At 33.5% G+C, this 12,541-nt stretch overlaps 1 non-coding gene across 1 annotated transcript; it reads right to left on the reverse strand.

The window, feature by feature from the left end:
• Positions 1–1,113: 1,113 nt before the first annotated feature.
• LOC148762506 (small nucleolar RNA R71) lies at positions 1,114–1,220 on the reverse strand. The gene has a single exon (XR_016026779.1). It is a non-coding gene; the product is annotated as a small nucleolar RNA R71 (small nucleolar RNA).
• Positions 1,221–12,541: the final 11,321 nt, after the last annotated feature.

Consider the following 12,541-nt stretch of genomic DNA (forward strand, 5'->3'; position numbering starts at 1 on the left):
TGGGTAAACATTTTCCAATTGCCATACATAGCCAAATTAGAACACTAACTTAATGAACCTTCTTTAATTGATTCCTATACACATATAATGACCCAATTAAGTTAGGCATTTGTGCAAGCATCTTGATGGAGACTTGTACATAGCTTTGGATTCTAGGTTAGTAAAACTACCCATGAATATAAATAATAAGAGAAACTAGTGTCAGATGAAGTGTTGAATGAACCCATAATCCTAGATTTTTAGTCTATTTTCTTTCTCAAGTAACTTTAATTTTTGTTAGTTAATTTAGTGTGTGCTTTAGTTTAGTTTTAATTAATTTTATGAAGATTTTATTTACTTAAATAAGATTGATTTGTTATAAAATTTTAGTACTTAGTAAACAATTTAGGAACAAATCCCTATGGGAATGATACTCTACTGATCATTATATTACTTGTTTGCAATAGAGTGCACTTGTGTGAAAATTCAATAAGTTTTTGACACCATTGTCGAGGATTTTGTTTTCTTTATTATTTGCTAATATTAAAATTCCACATATTAGTCTTAATTTAAGTTTTACGTATTTGTTTTGCATATTTGTTTTGTCGTTGTATGAGAAGAACAAAAAGCTTGGAGATTATACCTTGTGATCTAGAAATTGAGAGAACATTCCAAAGACTTCGACGAGAAAATCAACTAGGTTTTGCTCAAACAAATGCAATGGAAAATCGATAAAATGAACAACAAATCCAAGAGTGAGTGGTAGTTGAAAATTGTTGCTTAAGGAATTATGTTGTCCCATTGGTGCAAGAGATTCCATCGAATATTCGATGGCCGGCTATCAAGCCAACAATTTCAAGATCAGGCTGGCCATCATCACCATGATTTAAACTTCAGTCCAATTTGGGGGTCTACCAAGATCCAAATGGCTATATATCAAACTTCTTGGAGATATGTGATACTTTTAAACACAATGGTGTAACAAATGATGCAATTTGCTTGAGGCTTTTCCTTTTGTCATTGAGGGATAAAGTTAAAGCATGGCTGAATGTGCTCTTCACTGGCTCAATAACAACATGGGACGATCTTGCTTAAAAGTTCCTTGCTTAGATCTTTCCTCCGACCAAGATAGTAAAAATGAGGAACGATATCACATCATTCATGTAGCAAGATTTTGAATCATTGTATGAGGCTTGGGAAAGATGTAAAGAATTACTTTGACATTGTCCTCATCATGGTCTTCCAAAATGGCTTTAAGTGTAGACTTTCTACAATGGTTTGGGTGGTCACGTTCGAAATACCATTAGATGTCACTGTAGGATGAGCTTTAATGGCTAAATCAATTGATGTGGCATATGATTTTATTGGAAGAGATGGTTGCAAACAACTACCCATAGCAAATAGAGAGATCAATGCATAAGAGAGTAGTTGAAATTCATTACGTAGATGCCATTCCGGCACTATCCACACAAATAACAGTTTTAACTAAAATGCTTGAATCTTTTGGTATTAACTCTATTCAAAGTTCTTTTGTAGCTTGTGAGTATTGTGGAGATGATCATGCAAGCCATCAATGTCCAAGTTTGATAGAAACAGTGCGATTTGTGGGGAATAAATAACAGAATAACATTTACTCCAATAATTACAATCCAAGGTGGAGGAACCATCCAAACTACTATTGGGTCAATAATCAAGGAACATCTTCAATTTCAAGGCTGAATGCACCTCCAAGATTCCAACAGCAAGCAAGAATGCCTATATCAGAAAAAAAGCCAACTATGGAGCATTTGCTAAGGTAGTAGAGGACACAGATTGATAGCATCATCCAAAGTTAAGCAACGTCACTATGAAACTTCGAGACTTAGGTTGGTCAAATTGCCAATTTATTAAACAATAGAGCTTTAGGAACACTACCTAATGATACAGAAGCAAATCCGAGGAAGGAAAGTAAGGAACATGTCAAGGCCATCGCTTTGAGAAGTGGTAAGGAGGTTGAAAGTGAACCACAAAAAGTTGCACAGAAAGACAATAATGGTGAAAGTGGGACGCATATTGCAAGTTCTAGTGAGTAGTGTAAAATGAAAGAAACTAAGGCATCTCTACCACCACCATCTTTTTCTCAATGATTCAAGAAGCAATAAGAAGAGAGCCAGCTTTGGAAATTTATGGAGGTGTTTAAAAAACTTCGCATTAACATTCCATTTGTAGAAGCGTTAGAGCAAATGCCTTCATATGTCAAATTTCTAAAAGACATTTTATCCAAAAAAAAAAAGAGGTTAAGTGAATTTGAGACAGTAGCACTCACTAAGGAGTGTCGTGCAGTCATTCAGAATAAACTCCCTCTAAAGCTTAAGGATATAGGCAGCTTTACTATTCCATGCACAAATGGGTGCTTTGTTTTTTGTCAAGGCTTTAAGTGATTTGGGGGTCAATATTGATTTCATGCCTTTGTTGATTTACAACAAGTTGGGTTTAGGGGAGATTAAGCCCACCATTGTGACTCTACAATTAGCAAATGGAACTCTCACCTGTCCGAGAGGTATAGTGGAAGATGTGCTTGTAAAGGTGGATAAATTCATATTTATAGTAGATTTTATAGTTCTTGATATGGAGGAGGATAAAGAGGTTCCTATTATCCTTGGATGACCTTTCTTACACATTATTAGAGCACTCATTGATGTTGTGAAGGGAGAACTTACCTTGCAAGTACAAGATCAAGAGGTAACATTCAATATTTTTCAAGCTTTAAAGTTTACTAATGATCATGATGAGCGTTTTACAGTTAGTGTGGTAAATAGGCCCATAAATGAAGTCTTCAAGGAAAGTCATTCTCCTAACCCACTTAAAGTATCATTGATTTTTGAATCTGAGTCAAATAATGAGGATGCCATAGAATGTGTCATTGCATTGTATTATTATTCTTGCACACTTTGTGAATCTGGCGTCTATGTTTTTTGCACACATGAGCAATCTATTCCATTAACAAATCGCATTACCTTGCACAAATGAAATGACAAACCTAAGGAGTAAAATGGTCTTCAATAGACATCTGAGAAGACAAGCAAGAACCACAGAGCATATTAATAAATTAGAAATAAAAAAAGCACTAAATTTAATTGGAAAAATGTCACAACCCAAATTTGAGGCATGATTGGGGCAAAGATATCAATAGGAGTAACCTTCTTAACCCATGCAAACCTAATGATGAATATTAAACCAATAACCATATGTGCCTCATGGGAACCATCACCGTGGAATCATATGCAAACAAATATAAGCATGATTATATTATACAACAAAAATATCATATCAATCCAACATACTCATGTGCTTATAATGCAAAGCAATATAAATCATAAACGAGTGAATAGGCCATCTTGTGGCAAATACAAAGCATATGCCATCTCATGGTAAACATTCATCATATCAATTACTACATGATAAAAACAAGTTCATAATCCATAACAATCAAATATAAAAATTGGACTATTAAACCATACATAACAGAGTACGACTCAAAGTAAAAAGGTTGATGCCTATTAGATGCCATGGTGATCATGTACCAAAATTGACTGTAGAAGTAGCTTCCTCTAAAGGAAAACGAGTGAAGCAATCTACTAATTTGAAATAACAAGTGCATTTTACATGAATGAGTTATAAATAACTCCATGAGTAGATACAAGGAGGGGGAACAAGCAAATGGAGAAGAGTATTTAACAAAATACACTTTGAGAAATATGAAAATAAATATTTTTCAAATGTTTTGCAAAAAATGTCCTACCAGGCATAACCATACATCCTAATATGCCTTTCCAAGCATAATCATAAATCAACACCCACCTTTCTAGACGTAATAATAAATGAAGCCAATTTTACCAAGTGTATCAAACATCCACATGGTCTTCGAGTCCATTATCTTTCAAACGGATTAAGGACCAAATAATCCCATAGTCCCCAAGTCTGCTGTCTTTCAAACGACTCAAGAAAAGTATGTTCACTGTAACTCCTTGTTCGATATCTTTCAAATGGTGCAAGGATAATAACATTTTTTTTATAAAACATAATTGTAAAATAGTTTATAAGCATTTACAATGAAATTTAAAGTTTAGAAACCAATTAAAGAAGTTTGGATAAAATTGAGTTAAACATCAATTTAAGAGTGTTTGAAACATAAGGCAACATTATCAAAAGTTCCATCTTAAAACAAACTCATTTTTTATCTTCAAAACCTTTGAAAACCTTTTAAATTTCAAACAAACCTAATCTATTGATACATTGGTGCCATGTATCGATAGATTGCTCCATCTATCAATAGATTGTCTCGATCTATCAATAGATGAGAAGCAAAATGTCATTCCAATGGTTCTATGTTGTATTTATCATTACACTGGTGCCATGTATTGATAGATTTGGCACAGAACACACTTTTTCAGCCTAGAACTCATCACTACAACCTCAAGGAAGACTATTATTCATCCACAGTAAAATAATGATCATTCAATCATTAAATACGTAGCATCCATGATATGAATTCAACATATCAAACAATATTCGTAGTCTAAGTCTAACACACTAGACATCAATACAATCAAACTGTGGAGCACTACTCAAGGACAACCAAATCACCAAATGTCATCACATTTACTAGAACAGTGCGTTGCTTATAGCAGACAACCATTCATAAAAAAGGGTAGAACTTCATTAGCTACCAATATTCAATGAGTCTTGGGATATTACCTTTACCAGTTCAAGCTATATCTCATTGTGCATAATGGCTAGTGATTACCCTGCTAGCTACTAGTCTTTGTCTTGATAGGCTCCACTAATCACAATATAAACAATCTAATATTCAAAATTCATTCAATAAAAAGGGTAAATCAAATCACCAACATATCAAAAGGTTGAGACATAATATAATCGGTGTTAATCAACCATATCAACAACTATGAGATAAAATTACCATAAATACCATGATCTCACCAAGGAGAAATTATTTCTCACATCAACATTTAAAACCATAAATCATACATCAATCATATACAAATGAGATGTTTTAGATGTCAAAACTTTGAAAGGCTTGTTCCCCATACTCAAAACTAAAACATAGTAGACTATACATACTTAGTTTATAGTTTTCACTAAAACATACTTGTAAACATTTGTTCACTTCACAAACTCATCGAAATTCATTTATATTCAATGTTGTAGAATATGAACGCTTAATTATACTAATTAATTAAAAACACTACATCTACCCACCTCAAACAAGTGTGCCTTGCTCTCTATCACCTTTCGTCGAACACTCGATTTTAGAAGATTTAAACTTTCACAACAACACCTATCATGAAGTTTTCCATTATTAGTACTTGATTCTTTAACTTAATTTTAGACTAATAATCATCTAATCCTTTCATAAACATTTTCCAACAACTTAAAATCAAAAAATCAGTATCTCATGTAACTCTAACTAAAGGATTTAAGTTTATTACTAGTTAAGTCAAGACAACTTTAACTTGGTGAGCTTGAGAGTTCCAATACCAAGTCAAAACCTAAGTTTTCAATGAACAAAACAATTTATGAGAATCCATAAATTTTGGAAAGTCAAAACCTTAAGTTATGAGGTTTAGAATAAAGAACTTTACCTTCTAAAATTCTTAGAATCAAAATCCAAGCTTCATGATTAATTATAATGCTTGAAATCCATGGATTTTGTTGAAAATGAGAGTTGAAAGCAAATAAGGAAGAGAGTAGCTGGGTTTTTTTATGAAAACCATGTTTTTAGCCAACCAAGGTAAAGTCTAAGGTTTTAGGATTTTTAATTGAGTGAGAAAAGATCGAAATAACTTTAATTTTTTCAAGTCTATACATAATGTATCGATTCATGTTCATAATAAGCTCTTTTTAAGTTTGATGTATTGATACATGATGAACATGTATTGATACATTTTGTCCATAATGTAGTCTTTGAGTCTGAAACCATCCTATTTGACCTTATAAAGGTAATAACTCTCATATAAACATGTTTGATTATCAAAGCATGGAATTTCTAAATTACAATAGTCTAGAATTTAAGTTCAAAAACACAAAATTAACAGCTGACCAAGTTAGGTTACAAATCTAACCTAAGTAAAGAGTGGGGTTTCACAAAAAGTAAAGCATAAATGCTCTCTTGGCTTCAGGCCTTCTCTTGCTGACTAATGTACTCCATTAACTTCCAATGTGATTTTCTCCATCTTTGAGGCAAAACTGGGCAAAGTGATCTGCATAAAAGTTGTGTCTCTATCTCTTAACTCTCCAATGGTCTAAGAATCACCTTATTTAGACATCTGGAGTGGAAGTTATTCTTAAAATACCACAACTTGTATGAACAGGGCCTAGGCTCTTTAACGCCTTTCTTCACCAAATTAAGTATTGTTCCTTTAGAGTCTTACAAAAACATAAAACTAATAAATAATAACCAAACTAAGACAAATAAACCTAAAATTAGTATAAAATAAACTAACTTAAGAAAAATAACTAAAAATAACTAAATCCTAACCAAAATTTTATAACTTAGCTAACTTTTAAGAACAATTTTGAGATAAAAATAATTATATTTCATAGAATTATTGGTGCTTGTTGACTGTCATACCATCAATCAATTCTATAACACATTGGACATTGAGAATGATGAGTATAGCCAATATTTGGATGGGAATGTGGACTCGGATGTAGTCATAAATTTGGCTTGTAACTTTGGCATCCAATGGAAGATGTCTAAGGGAGTTCTAGTTTCATTTAAGACTAGTGATATGGATAATGAATATAAAGTTTGGTACCATTTTTTAAAAGCTAAAATGCTTCCGATCAAGCATCTAAGTGATGTCACTAAGGATAGAGCAATGTTGCTCTATGCCATCATTTTAGGTAAATCCATTGATATTGGCCAATTGATTTTTAATAGCATTGTTCACACCACTCGTTCAATTAGGGATGGCCTTTGGTACCCATCATTTATCACTGGACTATGCAAACAAGTGGGACTTCAATGGACTAGCAATGAGGAGCTATTGCATCTGATAGTTCCTTTAGATAAAGGTATCATCCATCGGTTCCACACTCATGAACACTCTACCACAAGTGGTAGTTCTTCCTTTGCACCACGACGTCCACTGCACTAAACATATCGTACAATACCACAGAGGATGGAGCATCTTGAATGTTGAATGGCGCATTAGGTAGAGTGCACTAAGGTAATGGAGCAAATGTTCTAGGCTTGTGTGCACCATATGGAGATGGACATTTCTAACTTTCCATCCATGCTAGAAGACACCAACACTAATGATGATTAGGAGGATGTGGAGTAAATCAGGGGAGTATTCTCTTCTTTACTTTTAGTAACATTGGGGACAATGTTAACTTTAAGTTTTGAGGGGGGGAGAGTTTAAGTTTTAAACTTTGCATTTTATGTTTTTAAAATTTAAGTTAGTTTGTTTGTTAGCTTTCAATTTTTTGCATGTTTTTGGAAAATGTTAACTATAGTTAGTTGCACCAATTTCCTTATTTCACTTATCTAATGATGAAAAATAGTTATCTTGTTATCTTTTATTCTTAGTGAATGTAAATATTGTTTTGAGTATTATGTTGAACTCTTTTGCTAAGTATCATTGTAGAATGTGATTTTTACACCATTCGAGTACTATGTTTTTCGCTTTGAACTATTGTGTACATTTAGAGAAAGTTTATGTGAGTGCAAATTTCTGAATAATGTCTTGAGTTCTAGAATTTCTTTGAGTTTCTCTCGAGGCAAAATCGTAGGCTACTCTTAGTTAAGGAAATGACTTCGGTCATCTTTGGACTAATTGAGCTTTTTCAAGCCACCTTGCTATATTTTTATCCGTAGTTTACCCCTTTTTGAGCCTAAGTTTTTCCTTTTTCTTTGTTAAACACATAATGAAATAACCTTAGCCTTTAAATAACTCTCCACTTTAACACCTATCACTCTTAAGAATATAAATAATTTTAGGGAATGTATTGAGCTAAGTGATGGAAAATGTAGAAAATGTGAAGTTTATGAAAAATTTAAAAAGTTGTGTCAGTATTCACCCCACTAACTATTATAAAAAGAAACAAGTTTGGGGGGTGTTAAATATTAAAAAAAATGGACATGAAAATAAAAAATAGAATAAAGTGTTTGATGAATGAAAAAAGGTTGAAGAAAAGTAGAAAAAAAGGTGTGACTAAGAGAAGAAAGAAATAATGCTCTTTATAGGTCCTAGAATGATTATGTGCTTAGGGGGATTTGAGCTACATATTATCCCATATCTTGCCTTGACCCTAGCCATACATTACAAGCTGAACAAAATCCTAGGGATCCTTGATTATGTGCTAGCTTACATTAATAGAGAGAGAGATGAAAAACAAACTTATGAAACTCTAGACTAAATTTGAATCTTGCATATGCATAAACCTATCCGAATGGCATGATGCTCGTTGTAAGAACTATACACATAGACACACACATGGGAATCCATTTGAAAATGAGCTTGTAATTGATTTGAAATGTAAACTTGAATAATATTTATGCTTTGCTTTGAGTTGAAAAAATAAGATAACTTACAAGGAAAATAAACGTGATCTTAGATTTAGTGCAACCAACTTGTAGTAGAAGTTTTCATCTTTCATGTTTCTTTCCTTTATTTTAAGGTTTTTCTCAAAGGCTAGCAAAATATTAAATGTTGGGTGTGATAACTCTATTATATAGAGTTATCTTGCACATTTTTGGGCATGAAGTCATCTAAGTCCTTGTATTTTTAAGATGGTTTTAGATAGTTTTTATGTTTTCTGTTAATAAGTTCAAAGCATGTTGAATTATTTTAATTCAAGTAATTTTAGCTCAATTTCATGTTAAAAGTCCTAATTTGAGCCACCACTAATTTCGTTCTTTGTATTTGAAGGTTCTCAACTGCATAAAGCTTAATGGATGATGAACCATGCAAGGATGGCTAGGTGCAGACTCTCACCAAACATGCTACAGTATATTAACCATAACCCATGCTACAAAGATCCGATCAATGTGATTCTTAAACCACTAGAAAGATAAGAAGAAGGGCTACAATTTTCATGTTTCTTACTTCACCAATACTAAACAAATTATGGTCAAAATCTCATTGGAAATAGCTAGACTGTTGTGGTTTTGCACAAGGCAGCTTGAAGGCTAGCGTTGTAGCCTCAAGACCTCCAAGGCCGCAGCGCCAAGGATACTTAAGCATCCCAATATATTAGGCAAAGAGCTTGGAACTGTGGCACCAACCTCCCATAACCGCAACGCCCTGATGCCCCTAAAGCCCCATAGTATTTCCAGGGAGCTCGACACCTAGATGCTAGCACATGATTTAAAAATCTACAACTTCTAATTTTTTTCATTTTAAGGCTTTTAAAAGGGGTATAAAAAAGACCTTTTGAGTTGAGAAAAAGGGTCTAAGGTAAAGTTGTTTTTCAAAGAAAAACGACATTTTACAAAAGAAAAAAAGAGAAGAAATCAAGGAAATTAGAGCTTTTGAAAGAAGTTGGAGCTTGTTTCTCTCACTAGATTTGGCTTCTCTCTCTTTCTTCTACTGTAAAAATGATTTATTTTCTTAGGATATTGTTGTTCGTTGAAAATATTATGAGCTAAATTGATTTTCTAAGATTATGGTAGATTTCAACATGTAATTTGGATATTATGTTTCTCCTTTACTTAATATTAATGGGTAGGGTGATGTTTATACAAATATAAGCTTATTACCTTTGATTGCCTAATCAACAATTGAATGCATGTTGGTATTTAAATGAGACTTGATGAAGTAAGTTTAGATTAGACCATGGTTTGAATAATGTGTGTTCATTTCACTTAGAAATCGAGTGAATTGATTACCAATTATGGCAAATATACGCCTAAATGCCACATGCAGTCAAATTAGAACATATGCTTAATGAACCTACCTTAATTGATTCCTATAGACATATAATGACCTAATTAGGTTAGGTATTTGTGCAAATATCTCGATGGACACTTGTACATAAATTTGGATTCTAGACTAGCATCACCACCCATTAATTTTAGTATTGTCTCGACCTAAACCTGGGGGTTTGTGATCGGTGCACAAGTTCTGCAGGTGAAGCCCGTGAGACCCAAGCAAGCCTTAGGATTCATGTGTCCAATATTCAATCCATTGTATCATAAACAAAACACATAATCCGTTTCATTTCGTAAACTCATTAGTACAATATTCATAAGGCCACACATAGGCCAATCATCAGGTTCATATCATACAACCCTTTGTACACAATATCACATGGCACTTAGTGCCTACAATATCCGAAATACACTATTTTCTAAACTTTAAAATTTTCAAATGCGAAAGGAGAATGGACCAGACTCAATGGAGTGAACCATTGGATGGGAACCTACAAGATGCCAAAATTGGTCTGTCAATGGACAACTTTTGCCATGCACTATCTAGTGGCCTATTTATCTACACATGGTATAAAAATGGGTGAGTACTACAATACTTAGCGAGTGGTGTAAATAATAAAAATCATATACATATATTAAACACATAATAGTTATTGCACTCTTAGTGCATCCACATGATCTAGCAAACATTTTCAAATATAGGGCATATCATTATCTTTAAGTCTCCAACATGTGGGCATGTTATCATCCCCAACATTTCCAAAGATCATCACACACATCATTAAAGTTACCCTTGAAGTCAATCAAAGTCATTCAAATCATTCTCCACAGCACACTCTATTCACCAGAATATCGTATCAATTCATATCATGTTTATCTAAGGCTATTTCACACTGTATACATATCAAATCAAATCAAATCAAATCAATGAGTGGTCTTCCCTTGGATTTAGTTGAATCGCGCTTGGTGGCCAAATGACGGAGAAACAAATCACTCACAGGGCAAAGCCACTAACAAAGAACAAATCACGTGTGTGTTGAACCAATGGGCTGAGAACAAATCACACGCAACATTAGAGCACTTGGCGAAGAAATCAAATCACGTGCATGCCAAAGTAACGAGTTGAGAACAAATCACACCGAAATAGTTGGTGGAGAATCAAATTATCAACTGGAGTAATCTCTCGATGGTCAGCATTACCTAGAGTATTCTCAAATGAGTGACATCAAAGCACTATACGCGAGACTAATACCATCGTCCCTACTTACCACCATCCCTACAGGCACACACACAAAGTCACTAGGTAATGGAATTCACTCAACCTCAAGTCAAGTTAACGTTTGGATTTCATCCTTCGGACGGAACACGAATTTGCAATAAGGCCATCATGCCTTTATCTTTCCATATGTCCACAACATATTACAAATCACATTTATGGAGCTTTAATGGTCTATAAGCTCGTTAGAGTTCTAAGTGCCTTAATGATTCATAAATCATAATGTCATATCATTTAATGATTCCTAAATCATAATGTCATATCATTTAATTGGCCTCTTTAGCCTCACATACATAAACAATTTGCATCAAATATCAAAATACGTGGCCTCACATACTCAAGCAATTATGCCTCAATAATCATAACTCACTAGCCATAAATGCATCAACAATCTCACTTTAAATTAGTCATGGCCTAATAGCCCGCATATGCATGAGCAATCTCACATCAAATCATGCATCAGTATTTCATCGACAATTAGGCAATTTATTCCCACATCGTGGTATAACCATCACAATAACTTAGTTATAGCATATCCATAAGCCATTAAGATCATACATCGCCTAGATGTTTAACAGTTCATGCTTCCTAATAACAATAACAATAAACACATATATTAACATATATTAATATTGTACTAGTGTAGACGTTCTCATCTAGGCATGAACATAGCAATTCAATGTACCATGGCAACGCATATCATCATGCATAATGCATCACAATCAATTTCAAAGATAAACCCCACTTACAATGACAAATGTGAGGTGCTTCACATCCAAGCTCTAATCCTTAGCGTCAAACCATATTTTAGCTCACAAATGTGCCCAAATTGCTCAATCTTCCCTTAAGCACATCAAAACATCAAAAAAACTAACTAAATCCTTGCTTTCGAAAAATGTCAACTTTTTTAAAAATAACTAAATCCTTAGCAATCCAACATATAAGTTCAAATCCTTCAATAACAAGCTAAACCCATACCTTAAAAGCATGGATTGTATGAATCTTAGCTCTAAATTCTAGCCAAATCGAGGGAGATTTACCTAAGCAAGAGAAATAGTATTTCTTCAAATCTAACTGATTAAATTAAAAAATAATAAGTAAAAATGTTTAATCTTACCTCAATAACATTTCCCCAAGCTCAGATTAGCTCTAAACCACTTCAAAAATTCGTTTGGGGCTTAAGGTTTTAAATAGGTAAAGAGAGAAAACATAAATCATCAAAACTTAGTTTTTTTTTTTTTTTGGAGTGAAATCTTTACCTTTGACACTTAGAATCCAAGATTTATTGATGGAATGTGAAGGTTTTGGAGGGTGTGAAGTTTGAGAGAAAATGGGTGGAGGAATGAGGA

The sequence above is a fragment of the Theobroma cacao genome, chromosome 5 (assembly GCF_053813885.1).
Source record: "Theobroma cacao isolate CCN51 chromosome 5, ASM5381388v1, whole genome shotgun sequence".
In the NCBI taxonomy this organism is placed as follows: domain Eukaryota; kingdom Viridiplantae; phylum Streptophyta; class Magnoliopsida; order Malvales; family Malvaceae; genus Theobroma; species Theobroma cacao.